This window comes from Amblyomma mixtum, chromosome 5, assembly GCF_055824585.1.
Source record: "Amblyomma mixtum isolate Tamu chromosome 5, ASM5582458v1, whole genome shotgun sequence".
NCBI lineage: Eukaryota > Metazoa > Arthropoda > Arachnida > Ixodida > Ixodidae > Amblyomma > Amblyomma mixtum.
This window is the reverse complement of record NC_143016.1, coordinates 175,599,102-175,614,119: the sequence shown is the minus strand read 5'-3', so window position 1 is coordinate 175,614,119 and position 15,018 is coordinate 175,599,102. Positions and strand designations below refer to the sequence as shown.

Below are 15,018 nucleotides of genomic sequence, written 5' to 3'. Positions count from 1 at the left end.
GGGGCTCCCGCGTTGTCCCGCTGCTTACCCCAGCAGCAAGCGATGGGCAATGCTATTCTCGACCAAAGACAAGTATACGCCGAGACGCATCCAATTACAACAAAGGATTCTTAATCAGCGAAGAGGAAGGTTTATATTTCCGAAGTGGCTTTTCGCACATATACAGAGGGCAAAACGATGGTCTAGAACACGTTCATGGCGTGTTTCGGGCTGTACACGCGACATCTAGAGTTAGCATTTGGTTCACCTCTTTCTCTCTCTTTTCTTTCGCTCCTAAATTCCTCCCTTCCCTTACGGCGCGGTTGAGGTGTCCGCCGATATATGTGAGACATACTGCGCCATTTCCTTTCCTCAAAAACCAATTTTAGCATTTGGTTAAAAACAGCCTGGATGTAAGCATGTTGAGTTAAACTCACAGCATTTCATCGTAATTTTTTGTCTTCCTGGTCGTAGCGCCTTTGGGAGCTGCCGAACACACAGTTCGGTCGTTCTAAATATGTGTTTTGCCCTCTGTACTAGCAGCGTCCGGCATCGGGGTTTCAGTCAATTTCTTTTACCCCGATCCAGAGATCACGGGAATTCAAGCTCGGTATCTATCATAGAGCTATGCAGGTAGTTGCGAGTATTTGACATGATGAGCCTTTAAATACACAGAGATGTAGACGAGCGTACTATTTCTTTGATGCAATTCGTTTTGATAACTGCAGTTTATGACTTTTCGCAAGCCCGCAGCATATATGTGGAAAGTCGCCCTGGTGAACGGAGTTTTTGGCACCGCCGGAATTTTTTATCCACGACTTCGAAATGTGGATTAGGATGTCAAGCACGTAGCCAGGTAAATGACTAACCAGGCGGAACAAGAGAAAGTTGGATAAGCACCGGCTTGTGAGCCCTCGTTGGATAAAACTCCTCCTGACGTCACTAAGTACGCAAAAGCCTCCCTCATTAACCTTCTTCCTCTGCAGCTGTATACCCGCGCAAGGACCCTATCTCATCCGCCTGCCTTACTCTGCACACCTGCTTGCCTGACTCCTGTAACGAGGGTAGATGTGCCCTGACGCTTGTTGGGTGGCATAGAAAATCAATTGGGCAAGAGTCAGGTGGGCAGAAGACTGTGCCAGTGTCCATACTTGGAACGTTTTTTGTACGCTAACACTAAAGCTCCCAATCTCCAATTCTGCTGATGTTTTCTGCCCGAAGCCTCTCACAGGTGACTCACCTACCGCCATGGGCGTCCGGAGGGGGGGGGGGGGGGGGGCAAGGGGGGGCGGCTGCACCCCCCTGGAAAATCACTCACTCGAACCGTGAGTGATGGCCGCACGCCAGGGGCGGTGGTGCGCTCAGTCAAAAGGGTAAAAGCAGCCCCGCATGGTCACATCTGCGAAATGCCGCGTCCGGGCGTGCGTCGTTCCGCCGTTTTCAAACCACGCCATCGTTAGCTCTACTGAAGGGCGACCTGTTCCAGACATACAGCGGCACCGGCGAGCATGCGTTTCGAGCCGCCTTGAGATGGGTGTCTGTTTCTTTGATCTCTAGAGAGATAGCGACACGGAGGCAGACAGTGCACGGGGCATCTTGTTTTCGCCTATCGTTACGCCGGTCACCGATGAATTATTAAGGAGGGAAGGTAAAATCAGCCGTGTCCACCCCCGCTTTGTCGGGCTGCTCAGGGGCAAGCGGGCGATGAGTTGGCGCCGCCGCCGCTCGCTGTCTCCTCCGATCCACGGGTAGCGCAGTTCGGTAGAAGCGCCGCTTTCAGAATCTCCGGCAAAGGGGATTAGCTGCTTTTGTTCACGGCGACGCAGTCTCCCGAGGCGCCCCCACACCAGCGTTCTTTGCGTCTTCTGCGAAAACCAGCGCCTTTGGTCAACGCAGCCCGATGGCGCCTGCCTGGCTCGCCTGTCACCTCTGGCTGGGCCTCAAATCACAACAGCGCCCATGTACTGTGCGTGTCAGTGCATGGTAAAGAGACCCAGGTGGTCGACATTACCTGGAACTCTGTACTACTCCATCCCTCATAGCCTGAGTCGTTTTGGGGCTCTGAACCTCATAAAAACACAAAAACAAATTTTCCGACTGGAGTGGCGAGTGTCCCTTCCCCTCGGAAGTTGCGCGGCGTTCCTTTCACCCCCAAAGTGCGCATTCGGGGATACTGCGGCAAGTAAGCCCTTGCACGTGTGCGCGCCTCTGTGTTTGTGCTTGGGTGTTTTTAGTGGCCGGTTGTCAGCGAAGCTGAGAACAACCAAGACAGCGGACGAGAAAACGACGAGCGGAGAGCAGTGTGTGTGCGGTTGCTCGACTGTGCGGATGCGCAAGCAAGATGGAGCGAGGTGTATGAAGCTGCGAGCGTGCATTTATCTTGTAAATAAGTTTTCGTTGTATATATAGTCATCTTTTGTTTTCAACGTACGCGTTCAACAGTTTTTCCAATCAATGTGTATGATGAGTGTGCACCGAGAGCGTGTAATGAAGCACAGAAGTGAATTTATCACACGTGTAATTACGCAATTCACCCAGAAAAATCCGAGGCGCCTACAGTTGCTGTTCAAGGAAGACTGACTGAGTGACTGTAGTTGCGTGTTTGTGAACATATTGTGCTGTGTGCTGGTCATCAATCCGGGTGAGTCGAGAACCCGTATGCAGCAAGACTGAGCACTCTTCTCCACGAAGTGATATAGCATCTTTTTGCATTTTTATTAATTTTAGTTGTTTCTTCGTTGATAAACTCCAATGTACCTCTCCTAGCCGCGCTTTAATTTGCTGTTTGTAATTTTTCTTTCATGTGTGCATTTTGTTTAATTTTTATTTATATATAAATAAATAAATTTACTCCGCAAATAGCGCCTTTCTGCTACGAACATACCCCCCCCCCCCCCCCCCGGGGCACCAACGGGGCCCCCCCCTGCAAAAAATTCTGCGGACGCCCTTGCCTACCGCGGTGGGCAGGTGCCTGCTCACCGGGTTGTAGGCAACCTGCCTGCAGTCTTTATGGCGAACTATGAAAAACACGTTTTCGCAAAACTCTATATGGCCGCGAGTGGATTTCAAACCAAGGCGGCGCGAACTGATCAGCTTCGCTGGCCACTGCGTTAGACCACTACGTCATCGCCGCAGCCGAATATCCCGCGTGTACAAGTGCCAGTCACTTGCGCTGCGCTTTGAATATCGTTGTCTCCATAACTTCCACCCGTGCATAATGTATCCAGAGCCTCGAAGCGAAGCCGAACTGAAAAGCGAAGTGTGAACTCTCCTAATTCGCATTGGGCCTAAACAAGCTTAGTAAGAGTTGTGTTCCCTACCATAACCATAATTTCCATCTCTCTGCCGGCACATAGAACGAACTTCCCAGACAAGGTAACAGGTAAAATACAAAGGTTTAATTACATGAAGAAAGTAAGACAAGAAGGTAAAGTAGGGAGACAAGGTTACAAGATTGAAGAAAAAGCCCCCATCCCATGCCGAACAGCGGCTTAAATAGGGTGTCCTGTCCCCAGGTCCCTAGTTGGGGAAATTGGTTAATCAAAAATGTGTCCAATCACTGTGAACTGGGTCACGTGTCCATTCGTAGTGGTCCGCCCACAAGGACGTCCCCCAGTTCACCCTCGCCACTTCTTCGAAGATGCTGTCCGGCCGATCCCTCGCGGCAACGATGACAAGCCGTTGAGTTCGAGCCATTCGTCAGCCGAAACACGAGTCTGACGCCTGCACTTCACAGCGAGCCGCGGGGACGGAGGGCCGGCGTCGCACTTGCGCCGAAAGATTCCAGGAAGACCGGAAGCCGTTACCGAGGCGCGAGCACGCCAGCACCCGCACTGGCCACAAACAACACAGGACAGCCGCCGACACACCATGCCGTTGCGTTGCGTTTGGGTTTGGCACCGCTAATGGGAGTTGAGCCGAAGACCGTTCCCGTGCAGCGGATGTCCCCCCATAAACCACCAGGGGGTCCCCTTGTTGACGCCGCTCCCTGCTTTCGGGGTACCGGGGCCGCCACGCCGTCGCCTCTCCGAAGTCCTGTCTATTGACAGTTTCCAGATGTCTGGAGATTCTTTGTTGCCTGGCGCTTCCCCGTCTTTAACACATACAGCACCAAGGAGCCGCTCCGATGCTTCGCCGCTTTAGCGGAAGGAGTCGAGCGTAACACCTCCGCACCAACTGTGTTGCATGGTTTTCCTAGCATGCAACACAACACACCAGAATAGCTCGACAAGCCCGAGCCCCGGCGGCCGGGAGCTCCCGATGGCCTCCCGCGCCGCGTGCAAAGTCAAAGCCTTCTCCCACTTATCTCCCCATACCGCAAAAGAAAAGAGAGAGAGACAGAGAGAGAGAAAAAAAAACTACTTGACCCCTCCCCCGTACACACAGAGATCCCGCTGGAGATTAGCCGGCACCCACAAGCCTTGACATGGCGTCGGCGTTGGCATTTTGGACCCCTTTTTTGTGTTCTATTGTGAGGTTGTACTTTTGCAGAGCCAACGACCATCGAGTGAGCTTAGCACTATGTGGACTGCAAAGGGTGAGGTAGCGAAGAGGGTTATGGTCGGTGATCACTCGCACCTTAGTGCCGAACACCCACTCCTCGAGTTTCTCTAGTGCCCAAATGATGGCATAAGCCTCCTTTTCAATGGTGGCCCAACGGGCCTGGGCCGGACTCAGTTTCCTGCTCAGGAAGGCTACGGGGCACTCCCTACCCTCCTCGTCGAGTTGCGCTAGACACGCGCCGACGGCGAAGTCGGACGCGTCTGTGGCGAGAACATATTCTCGCGTGGGATCTGGCGCGCGTAGCGCTGTCGCGGACTTTAGCCTAGCCTTGACCTCGTCGAATGCCCTTTGGGCCTAGCTTTGCAAGGAGCTCCTGAGTCAACTTAGCTGTGAAATTTGTGCCCTGATCGCAGCAGATCGTCTCTGGGACACCTAGTCGCGCAAATACCTGAAGTAACCCGTCGCAAGTAGCCCTCGCAGTCAAGGCCCTCAAACATATTACCTCTGGCCACCTTAAATGGACGTCCACTACACATAAAGCATAACGGTGTCCTCTAGCGGAAGGCGGCTCGAGCGGGCCTACAGAGTCCGTGTTTACCACTTGGAATGCGACGCCCGGTCTAGCTAAAGGTGAGATCGGCACGCGGTCCTGTGTTCGCATAGGGGCTCTCATCTGACAATCATGGCACGCGCGGCAGTGCTGCTTCACATCGCGGGCTACCCCTGGCCAGTAGAATGACGCCTTAATGCGCTGTAGATTTTTCCGCTCGCCAAGGTGTCCTGCCCATACGGAATCATGGGCCATTTCTAGGACTTCCTTGCGGCGTTCTGATGGCAGAACGAGCTGGCAGCACTCGTGCCCGGCGATGTGCTCTCGGTTATAAAGCAGCTCGTCGCGCACGAGCATGCCGTGCGTGCCTTCCTTCGCCTGTGCCCATGCTTCTCTCAGCGTTTCGTCCATCCGTTGCGCCTCGCGGACTGTCTGCCGCGTCGTTTGCGCTGCCTCTTGCGAGGTGCTCTCGACGGTCACTTCGCATGCGCGCACTACTTCCTCGCCCTCGTTCTCGCACGATTCCTGCCCTGGGTCTAAGTTCTCATCCTCGCCTTCAGGCTCGCCGATAGGTGGTGCTGCCACTCTGTCCTCCAAGAGCTGCTCGTAATCATTAGGGGTTATCAGCGCGTCTATACCCTTTGCCAACTTGTCGGTGATTGCACACAGTATGCCCTTCTCCGAGGGGTTGAATGAGACACCTGGAGCGCCCTCCGTAGTCGACATCGGCACGTATGCCAGCTCGGCAACTACTTGCTCCCCAAACGCGCCTGTCAGTTTGATAGTCGACCCTGCGCTGTCGTACCTTGGGCATAGTGATTTGCGAATGACGGTCACGTCCGCCCCAGAGTCTATTCGCGCGTCGAATGTTTGGCCTGCACTATTTATCGTAACCGTGCTGGCCCCGCCGACTTCTGTTACTCGCACTGGCGCGTCCCCCACCTCAAGTGGTGCGGCTACCCGAGCGACGACCTCTCTGTTCTCGCTACGATTTTTCTTTGTCGCCTCCCTCGATGATAATGCACCCTGCGGGCATTCCTTTGCTACGTGCCCGTAGCTGTGGCAATGGAAACATAGTTTCCTGCGCCGCGAATGTGGGCTAGTGTTTTCTGAAGGCCGCGCTGTCGGTGTCCCTTCAGCTTTCTGCTTTTCGTTCGCTCTTGATGTCCTTCCCGCTGTTACTCTGCACCTGACACTCTCCTCGAATGCCTGTGCTATCGTAGCAACATCTTCGGGCTTAAGGAATCCTCGCTTTTGGCTTTGATTTAGCACAATGTGTGCTCTTGCGTCTGCGCTGAGACAATCCTTCAGACGGTCTGAGACTACCAGCTGTTTAATTTTCTCCAACGAGTTTGCTTCACTGCTTTCGACATAGTACTCCCAATAATTCTCTAATCTGACCGCGAATTGCTCCCACGACTCTTCCGGTCTCCTGCTGGATGATTGGAAAAGGCGTTTGTACTCCGCAGCTGATAATCTGAGTCCCTGCAAAATTTTGCTTTTTAGAATGGCGTACTCTCGCCTTTCATCTGAAGACAGACGTGCAAGGAGTCCCCGCGCCCTCTCACTGAGTCGCGGCAACACGAGTCCGGCCCACCACTCTGTTGGTACATCGTAGGATTCCAAGGTTGCCTCGATGTCTTCAAACCAACCCGGCACTAGTGCTTCTTGAGTAGGCATTGTCGCGAGTACCCCCTTCAACAGGCTAGCAAATTTTAGTTTCCGGTCCTCCTCCGACCGCGTATCCGCACCTGAGCAGCTGCTCCCCTCGACGGACGCGACTCCACTCTGCGATTGCAAACGTACTGTTTCTAGGACCCTTTCAGCAATTTTCAATTGTAACTCCAGCAGCCTTTCTTGCTGCTCCGACGCCGTCTGTGGCGAGGCGTTACTACGGCCTTCTACCATTTCGCTTGTTAGCGCCGGCACCTCTCCCCCTTCCCCATCTACACCCAAGTTCGCCATTATGGTTTCTTTAGCGATGTCACTCCTCAAAACCCAAGGCTTTGACATTACACGCAAACACAACAAACCAAACGGGTACTCGCCTAGCTACCGAAGCGTCGCTGTCGGTGCCCCGGCTGGGTCAGATGAGCCTGGAGGTCTGGTGGGTCTCCTTGGTAGCCCGGTCGCTCCCTCCGCCACTCTCGTCGTCGTTGTCGCTTGTCCCCGGTGAAGTTCTTCCGCTCAGCCTAAGCAGATCCTGTCGACTGCGCCAGTTGTGTTCCCTACCATAACCATAATTTCCATCTCTCTGCCGGCACATAGAACGAACTTCCCAGACAAGGTAACAGGTAAAATACAAAGGTTTAATTACATGAAGAAAGTAAGACAAGAAGGTAAAGTAGGGAGACAAGGTTACAAGATTGAAGAAAAAGCCCCCATCCCATGCCGAACAGCGGCTTAAATAGGGTGTCCTGTCCCCAGGTCCCTAGTTGGGGAAATTGGTTAATCAAAAATGTGTCCAATCACTGTGAACTGGGTCACGTGTCCATTCGTAGTGGTCCGCCCACAAGGACGTCCCCCAGTTCACCCTCGCCACTTCTTCGAAGATGCTGTCCGGCCGATCCCTCGCGGCAACGATGACAAGCCGTTGAGTTCGAGCCATTCGTCAGCCGAAACACGAGTCTGACGCCTGCACTTCACAGCGAGCCGCGGGGACGGAGGGCCGGCGTCGCACTTGCGCCGAAAGATTCCAGGAAGACCGGAAGCCGTTACCGAGGCGCGAGCACGCCAGCACCCGCACTGGCCACAAACAACACAGGACAGCCGCCGACACACCATGCCGTTGCGTTGCGTTTGGGTTTGGCACCGCTAATGGGAGTTGAGCCGAAGACCGTTCCCGTGCAGCGGATGTCCCCCCATAAACCACCAGGGGGTCCCCTTGTTGACGCCGCTCCCTGCTTTCGGGGTACCGGGGCCGCCACGCCGTCGCCTCTCCGAAGTCCTGTCTATTGACAGTTTCCAGATGTCTGGAGATTCTTTGTTGCCTGGCGCTTCCCCGTCTTTAACACATACAGCACCAAGGAGCCGCTCCGATGCTTCGCCGCTTTAGCGGAAGGAGTCGAGCGTAACAGTAAGCCATCATTCTTTTTTTCGTTGTTGTTTCCTCATGGAGCCTGAAAGTCATTCCACTGTGGTTGAGCAAAGAATTACATCAACCCACCGGCGCTCGTCTCTGTTGGATCTTCAGAGGCTGTCTGCTCATATAGGGTATAAGGGGATAACAAACTACGAACTACCAAGCAGGGTCACTATGCTCGTTAGGTGAATAACGCACCGGTCGTTCGCAACCAGTGACATAGGAGTCAACTTGCCTAGCTTGGCTTCCAGCCGGAAGGACGGGCCGCTCTAGAGGCAGGAGGAGACGGCACTTCCTCTTGGCTGGTTTGCGCTACGCCCGGCCGTATACTTGCGCTTACCAGTCAGTTGTAAGACGGAGATCGTCAGGTCAGAGCCTGAAACACGGCGGCGGGTTAACTAAGTTAAAGGATTTGATACACCAAATTCTGAGGCCATAAAAAGCCTGTGTGCGTAAGGTTATCCACGGCCAATTGTTTGATGCAACCGACGATTAAAATAAATTTTAATTCAGCTCCAAAGAGTCCCTAAATGCTCTTTCTCACCATCGAGACACATCGCTAGCGCGATAGTTTGTAGTGTAGAACTGCAGTGACATCACAGGACAGCATTGTGACGTACTATGAACGGCGACGCGCGACATCGACCAGGCGCTTGACAACAGCTACCTGAAATCTAGGATTCCTTACGTCTTAGGACGCAAATAGCGCCGCTGCTAGGCGGTGTGACCTTGTCTGTCGACCAACGCAGGCGCCCGCAGCGCAGCTATCAGTCGTCGGCGTCGCTCGAGGGCAACAAATTAAACCATTTTAATTCTCTCGAATGGGCGTCGAACATATTTCTAGATAAAAGAATTTAAATTCAAGCACATGATACACCGGAAAAAGCTGTTACAAGGAGTCAGGAACGCCAGTCCTACGCGGTGTCAACAACCTGCAGGCTATAAAGCGCTCCCCAGGCTGGCGTTCGCATTCTGCGGCTATTCTTGCAGACTTATCGCTCTGATTAAACAAGTATAAACGCACAACCGGCGCAAAAAAGAAGACTCTTTAGCCCAAATAGAACGCCGCTTGCAATTCATGCGGAACTAACGCGCAATTGCTGTCTGCATAAATATGCCGATATATGTAAACAAAAGTGGCGTCCAGATGCCGTCGTCATCATGGGTGCATTCCTGAGGGAGTTACGTACCGCTGAGTTACTGAGTTACGTAATGCTGAATCTTGTACAATTGTCTAGAAGCATTCATTTAGCGAATATAAGGACTCTGTGCTAAATAAGCAGCAGATATCGCAATCAGCAGCCACGGAACCCAGAGCAGTCTCGCAGCGCGGCTGCGCGGGCGGACCGAAGTGAGGGTAGTGACGGGTATTGGCCGGTACGAACAGTGAGGCATCGTGTCTCTGCAATGTGACCAGGGGATCGGCCGACTGACGAGCTGTCATCTACGGGCCACCGACACAGACGTCCGCCGAGCATCCGCCTTAGCGTGGCGATGCGAAATACAGCGCAGAAACCACATTGGCATAAGCGGTCTGCCGATTGAGATCGGGCGAAGCGAGCCACTTGCTTTCAGGACTCGGTGTCGTCGTCGCTCACTCGCTTGGCTTTTCTCGGCATATCGCAGTACCGACCAAGTTTGCCGACCCATGATTTCGAAAGGCGCCGCTATGCGCAGCACGTGTACGAGAGCAGACGACGCAGTAATACGCACGTCACAGCTTTAGGGGTCCAAGTGACCGGGGTTCCCTGATAGTGACGTCGTAGCCCACCCCGACGCTCGGAAACCGAAAGCGAAATTGCTCAATATAATAATGCAATAATAAATAATTTGCCGCGAATATATGAGGACTCCGCCCCTTAAACCACCCGTCTATCCCGGTTACACCGGTTGGCACGGCCTACACCTGCAGTGGCGTCCCGCAGTAAATTACCCCCATTTACTGTCGCTTTCCTTTTGCCCGCAGTGGTGGCGGCGGTCGAACGCGACGGAGGTGCGAGGGCAACGATGACATCGCGCGCCTGCTTAGGAATGTTGAGGAAAAACGACGATACATGAATTCGCTTGCAGCTAAGGAGCTTAAACCTAGCTAAACCAGAACGGCACTGAGCCTTTGAAATGGTGAGAAACCGGTAAGAAAGACCAGTCGCCCATGTCAGCAATCGCGTTGAGAATGCGAGGCGGCCAACGAGCAATATGTAGGGAGTCACTTTAGAAGATACTCCTTTCGTGTCAAATTCATGAAAATACGTTAGGTAAGCCTGCCCTGATTCAACCTCCTGAAACGTGACAGAAAGTTCGCCGGAATGCACTAAAGCGCATGCAGCAACAGCCGCCTGTCTGGCTGTGGTGCTGTCTGGCGGAGGTGCCGGTTCTCCCAGCACCTCGGCACTTCGCTGCTCCAGCACGAACAGGGCAGAGAATGCCACGTGGTACGTGCGTCACAGTGTGTCGATCGCCATTTGAATCCGCTTTGCGCTCGCCTCAGGCACGCGGTTTTCAAATGGCGCCTTAAATGGAGCAAATTAGAGGAGCGACAGCGGCGAGGGTAGCTGAAATTTTTCTTAACTCTAGAAACTGATCTGGCTATTACTAACGGCCGGCTACAACTCTCCAATTGCAATCACACGCCTATATGTACTAGGTAAAAAGATAACTATAAAAAATTAGTTAATTAGTTTTGCTCCTTAGCTTGATTAGGTTGCTTGTTTTGACTTCAGTCGACAGTGGCATTAATATGCCGCAAAAAGCTTCTGTTTACCTCAAAAACCGTACTCATAAAAATAAGAGGCGGGCTTCCCTGAAACACCAGGTGCCAACGGTTCACTTCGCTATAGGGGGTCGCAGCACAATGCGCCAGCTCTCTCCGAGGCGCTTCTGTCGCAGCCATCCGACGGCCCGCTGCGCGTCGCTGAGCCAGAATCCGCTTCACGCAGTGTCAACGTATCCGCATCGCGGACAAGACCGTGGCCGCCAGGAACAAGAATTCTGGGAAACCCGACCTTTCCTCTTATCAGCAGGGCAGCGAGACGCCGACGTCGTTGCTCGCGCCGCAGCAGCCCCGGTGCGGTGATTGAAACGCTCGTTTCCGGTCTCTGGGCGCACGTGCCGGCCATCACGGGACGGCGCGAGAAAACCGCGGCAAGCACAGCGCTAAGCTGGGCACCGCGCGAGGACACGCATGAGTCAGCGGCGCGTCGCTCTTCGCCTCGCTGAAGGCAGGGAACGCTACATTACACTGCGTGCACACCGCCTGGAATCCAGGTTGTAGGCGTGATTTTTTATACGCGAAAGCCTTTAATGGTTCATACTCTTGTCCGTTAACAAAGCGTGTCACACGCGTTTAACTCGGGAACTAAAATAGATAGAAGAAAAGAAATGGTTGCTTCAGATAGAGGAGGAAAAAATGAACCTAGAAGCCAAGTTTGATGACTGTAGATTAATTAGTTAATTAGTTATAGGCAAAAATGTCGAATAGGAAGGACGTCGATATAGGCACGCAAACGGTGTGACGTCACATCCACCGGTAGTCGTCACGGCATAGTGAAAATTGTCACAGAATGGTCGGAAAAACGTCGGATTTGTGCCAAATTAGAGGAAAAAATGTGTAAATAACCGTAATTAACACTTAAGATCCCCGAAAGATGTATAATTTTGGTATCGATATAGCCACGAGAATGGTGTGACGTCACATCCACCGGAACTCGTCACAGTATAGTGTCCTCGGCTCAAGGCCTCGGCTCAACGCCTCGGCTTTCGCCTCTCAACACTTTAGTTGCCAAAGTGTCCTCGCAATTTTTTAGCCTCGCTTTTAGGGGAGTGCTGTTTTACGCATTATTAAAAATTTCTGCAGCCTTGGGCATAACTACCAAAATTTACAGGCGATTGAGGTAGTAGGTAGCGCGGGGTTTGAGTGCAGCTCTTCTCATTCCGCCCGTCACAGCTGGCAGGTGGCTATTACGCTGCTAGCCACCTTCCGGTTGTCCATTCCTCCGTTTTCGCCGTGGCAGGTAGGGATTGGCTTCACCTCTACGTGTCAGCTGTAAGGAGACAGGGTAGCCAGTGACCTGTCAGGTGACGTGTTACGCCCACTATGTTGACGACACCGACGCGTATTGGCAGGTGCCTATACGCAGGTGCCTATACGCAGGTGCCAATACGCAGGTGCCAATACGCAGGTGCCAATATGTTTCGCTCTGCTACTTGGACGACCGGTTATGGCGACAATGCCCACGACGACGCGGAACGCAGGAAGAGATGCACTCTAAAACCGCAAAATCGCGTGACGGTATTTCTGTGTTGATATGAAGCCCCAGTAGCTGTGTAGCTTTCCTTTTTCCCAGTTCCAAGGTGGCGCCTAAGGCCCCGCGCACATCACCGCTTGCCCGAGTGGGCAATTTCACTGGCTTGCTGGCACCCAGGCTTTTCGCGCGTCGCTCCTGCTTTCGAGGTGCCCGACCCGGCAAGCGAAAGGTCGAACAATGTGCCGGCACAAAGAGCAGTGGCGCACCTGAATCAAATAATTTCGAACATAATTACTTTCCCTCGCAAATTTTTAACGTAATTCATTACGTTACAAAATGCCCAGAAAGGTAAATAATTTACTGTGCTTGCAGTACAGTAATTTAATTACTGCCATCTATGCCAGTAGTTCGCTTTGTTCGGCAGCACGGATGCCGAAGAGAAAAGCCCAGACATTGCGCACAAATGAACGGGCTGGTTTCGGCAGCACGCCCTGCTTCTCTACGTCAACGGTTTGGTGCCCGAGTTTAGGGGTGGTTGCCTTTTGTTTGCCCATCGACTCCCCGTTTCCTAGCCTCTCTCTGACGCAGGAAGCAGCAAGTGTTCATGGATGAGCTTCATGGCCGCTGCTGCGGCGGATAAGTTGATGATCGGAGATGTGCCCTGTGTGCTCTGTAGGAGGGGGGTTGTCTACAAACTTCCACTCTCATGTGGAAGGCATTACATAGGCCGAACTGGCAGATGTTTGACCGAGCGTCTTCAAAAGCACAATAAAAAAGTCTAACATTGCCACAGATGGCCATCTGGCTTCACACTGTAAGAAATGCGACGCGGAATCACTTTCCATTCCTTCTCCGATAAGGCGATCACTTTGTATCGGCACCGCAATGATCTGTCAAGGGAAATCATGGAAGCTTTGGAGATAGCTCGGGCAGGGCATAAATATGTCAGTAGGCCCTCTGTGGAATTATTAAGGAAAGAGCTTGATATCCCGGCTTAGCACGTGGCTTGGCTATTTGTCAGCAACTTTCACGTGGTTTTGAGTTGTCTCTTTCTTCTTCCCTGAGCTATGTTTCCTTAGTTACGATATATTCCTGTTGCCGATATGTTGGCCGGCGGACTAAGGCGGTCTCCTCCGGACAATTGTTTATTTTTTTCTGTGATGACAATGCACAGCAGAACCGAATAACTTCAGTACGTCAGAACTATAACTAGAAAGTACTAAATTTTGTGGTTCGAAGGGCTCAACCTCGCAATAAATGAGAACACCAAGCATCATCAAATGACTCTTCAATCGTTTTAAATCCTGCTTCCTGCGCATCTTACGTACTATTGTAAAGAAGATTATTTCTTCTTTACGCATGCCTTTCCGAGCAGTCCGGCTCAAGCGTCTGATCATAGCCCGTAAAACTAAAAAGGAAACCTTTATAAATTTCGGCAACAACTGATTTGTGGAGATAGTTTGGTTTGGTTTGGTTTATTGGGGTTTAACGTCCCAAAGCGGCTCAGTCTATGAGGGACGCCGTAGTGAAGGGCTCCGGAAATTTCGACCACCTGGGCTTTTTGAACGTGCACTGACATCGCACAGTACACGGGCCTCTAGAATCTCGCCTCCATCCAAATTCAGCCGCCGCGGCCGGGATCGAACCCGCCTCTATTTGTGGAGATAGTGAGAAAGGATCTCGAATGATTACTTCATCCTAATAGAGAACCACATCGCCAGGTCGTCCCTCCCGGAAGCATCGTTGCTTATTACGGCAGCGGCGAATTTCAGCGAATGCAACTCCACTTCCAGGAATGTCATTTGCACCCTGTGATTCCACATCCTCTTCTCCTCAGCGGTCTACCAACGGAGAACCGCGGCGTGGCTAGCCGAGACGGTCCTTGTGCCTCCAAGGTCTGCGTGCGACGCCCACTCCGTCTGCGGCGGCCTCGCCCGAGTCGCCCTCTCTCTCCCGGCGCACCGCGGCGCGCTGTGCGGAACGAACCGCGCACACGCTCACGCACTGCAGGCTACCACAAAACCGCCCTGAAACGCAGGCCTTCTGTCGCGCTGCAAAACGACACTGCCTTGTACCGCTTCGTGGAACTGCCTCCTTTCCTATGGTGACGTTCATGTCATGTGGAGCTGATCCGACTGAGACGCGGTGTCCTCGGTTTGCCAAGAAGGATGGAGGGTAATGCAGCTAGTGTCTCTCAAATGATCTCGCGCGTCAAGAAGGTATTGGCTGGTTGGCTTCAGCGCTGGGACACGGACGCCTTGGAGAAGCGGGCAGGACTCTGTCCAATCGTTCAGTCTCGCCTGCCCAGGAGGAATTGGACCAACCAGCCCAGGACGGTGCCAGTCAGGAAAGCGACGTACAATTCGAATGTTAGAGGTGTGCGAAAAGTAGTTTATAACCGAATCGAATACGAATAGTGCAGCTAAAATCCGAATCGAATAAGAATCGAACAAGAACGGAATCTAATTGCAAACAAACATTTGAAAGAAAATGTTCTTTACTTTTGTGACTATTCGTACCAAACGAATAGCAGTGCGAAGCAACGAAATTCTTGCGGAGGTGCTGAGGTACCTTCCGGAGTACAGCTACAGCGGTGAAATTACGCAACACAGTTCTCCGATCTTCGATAGTAGCAGTGCATCACGAAGGTAGTAAATTCG

The 15,018-nt window shown here is 52.5% G+C and overlaps 1 protein-coding gene across 3 annotated transcripts in view; it reads right to left on the bottom strand.

The window, feature by feature from the left end:
• LOC149344779 (dual oxidase maturation factor 1-like) overlaps positions 1–15,018 on the bottom strand; it is a 77,993-nt gene that overhangs the window by 29,476 nt on the left and 33,499 nt on the right. The gene's annotated exons all lie outside the window — the stretch shown is intronic.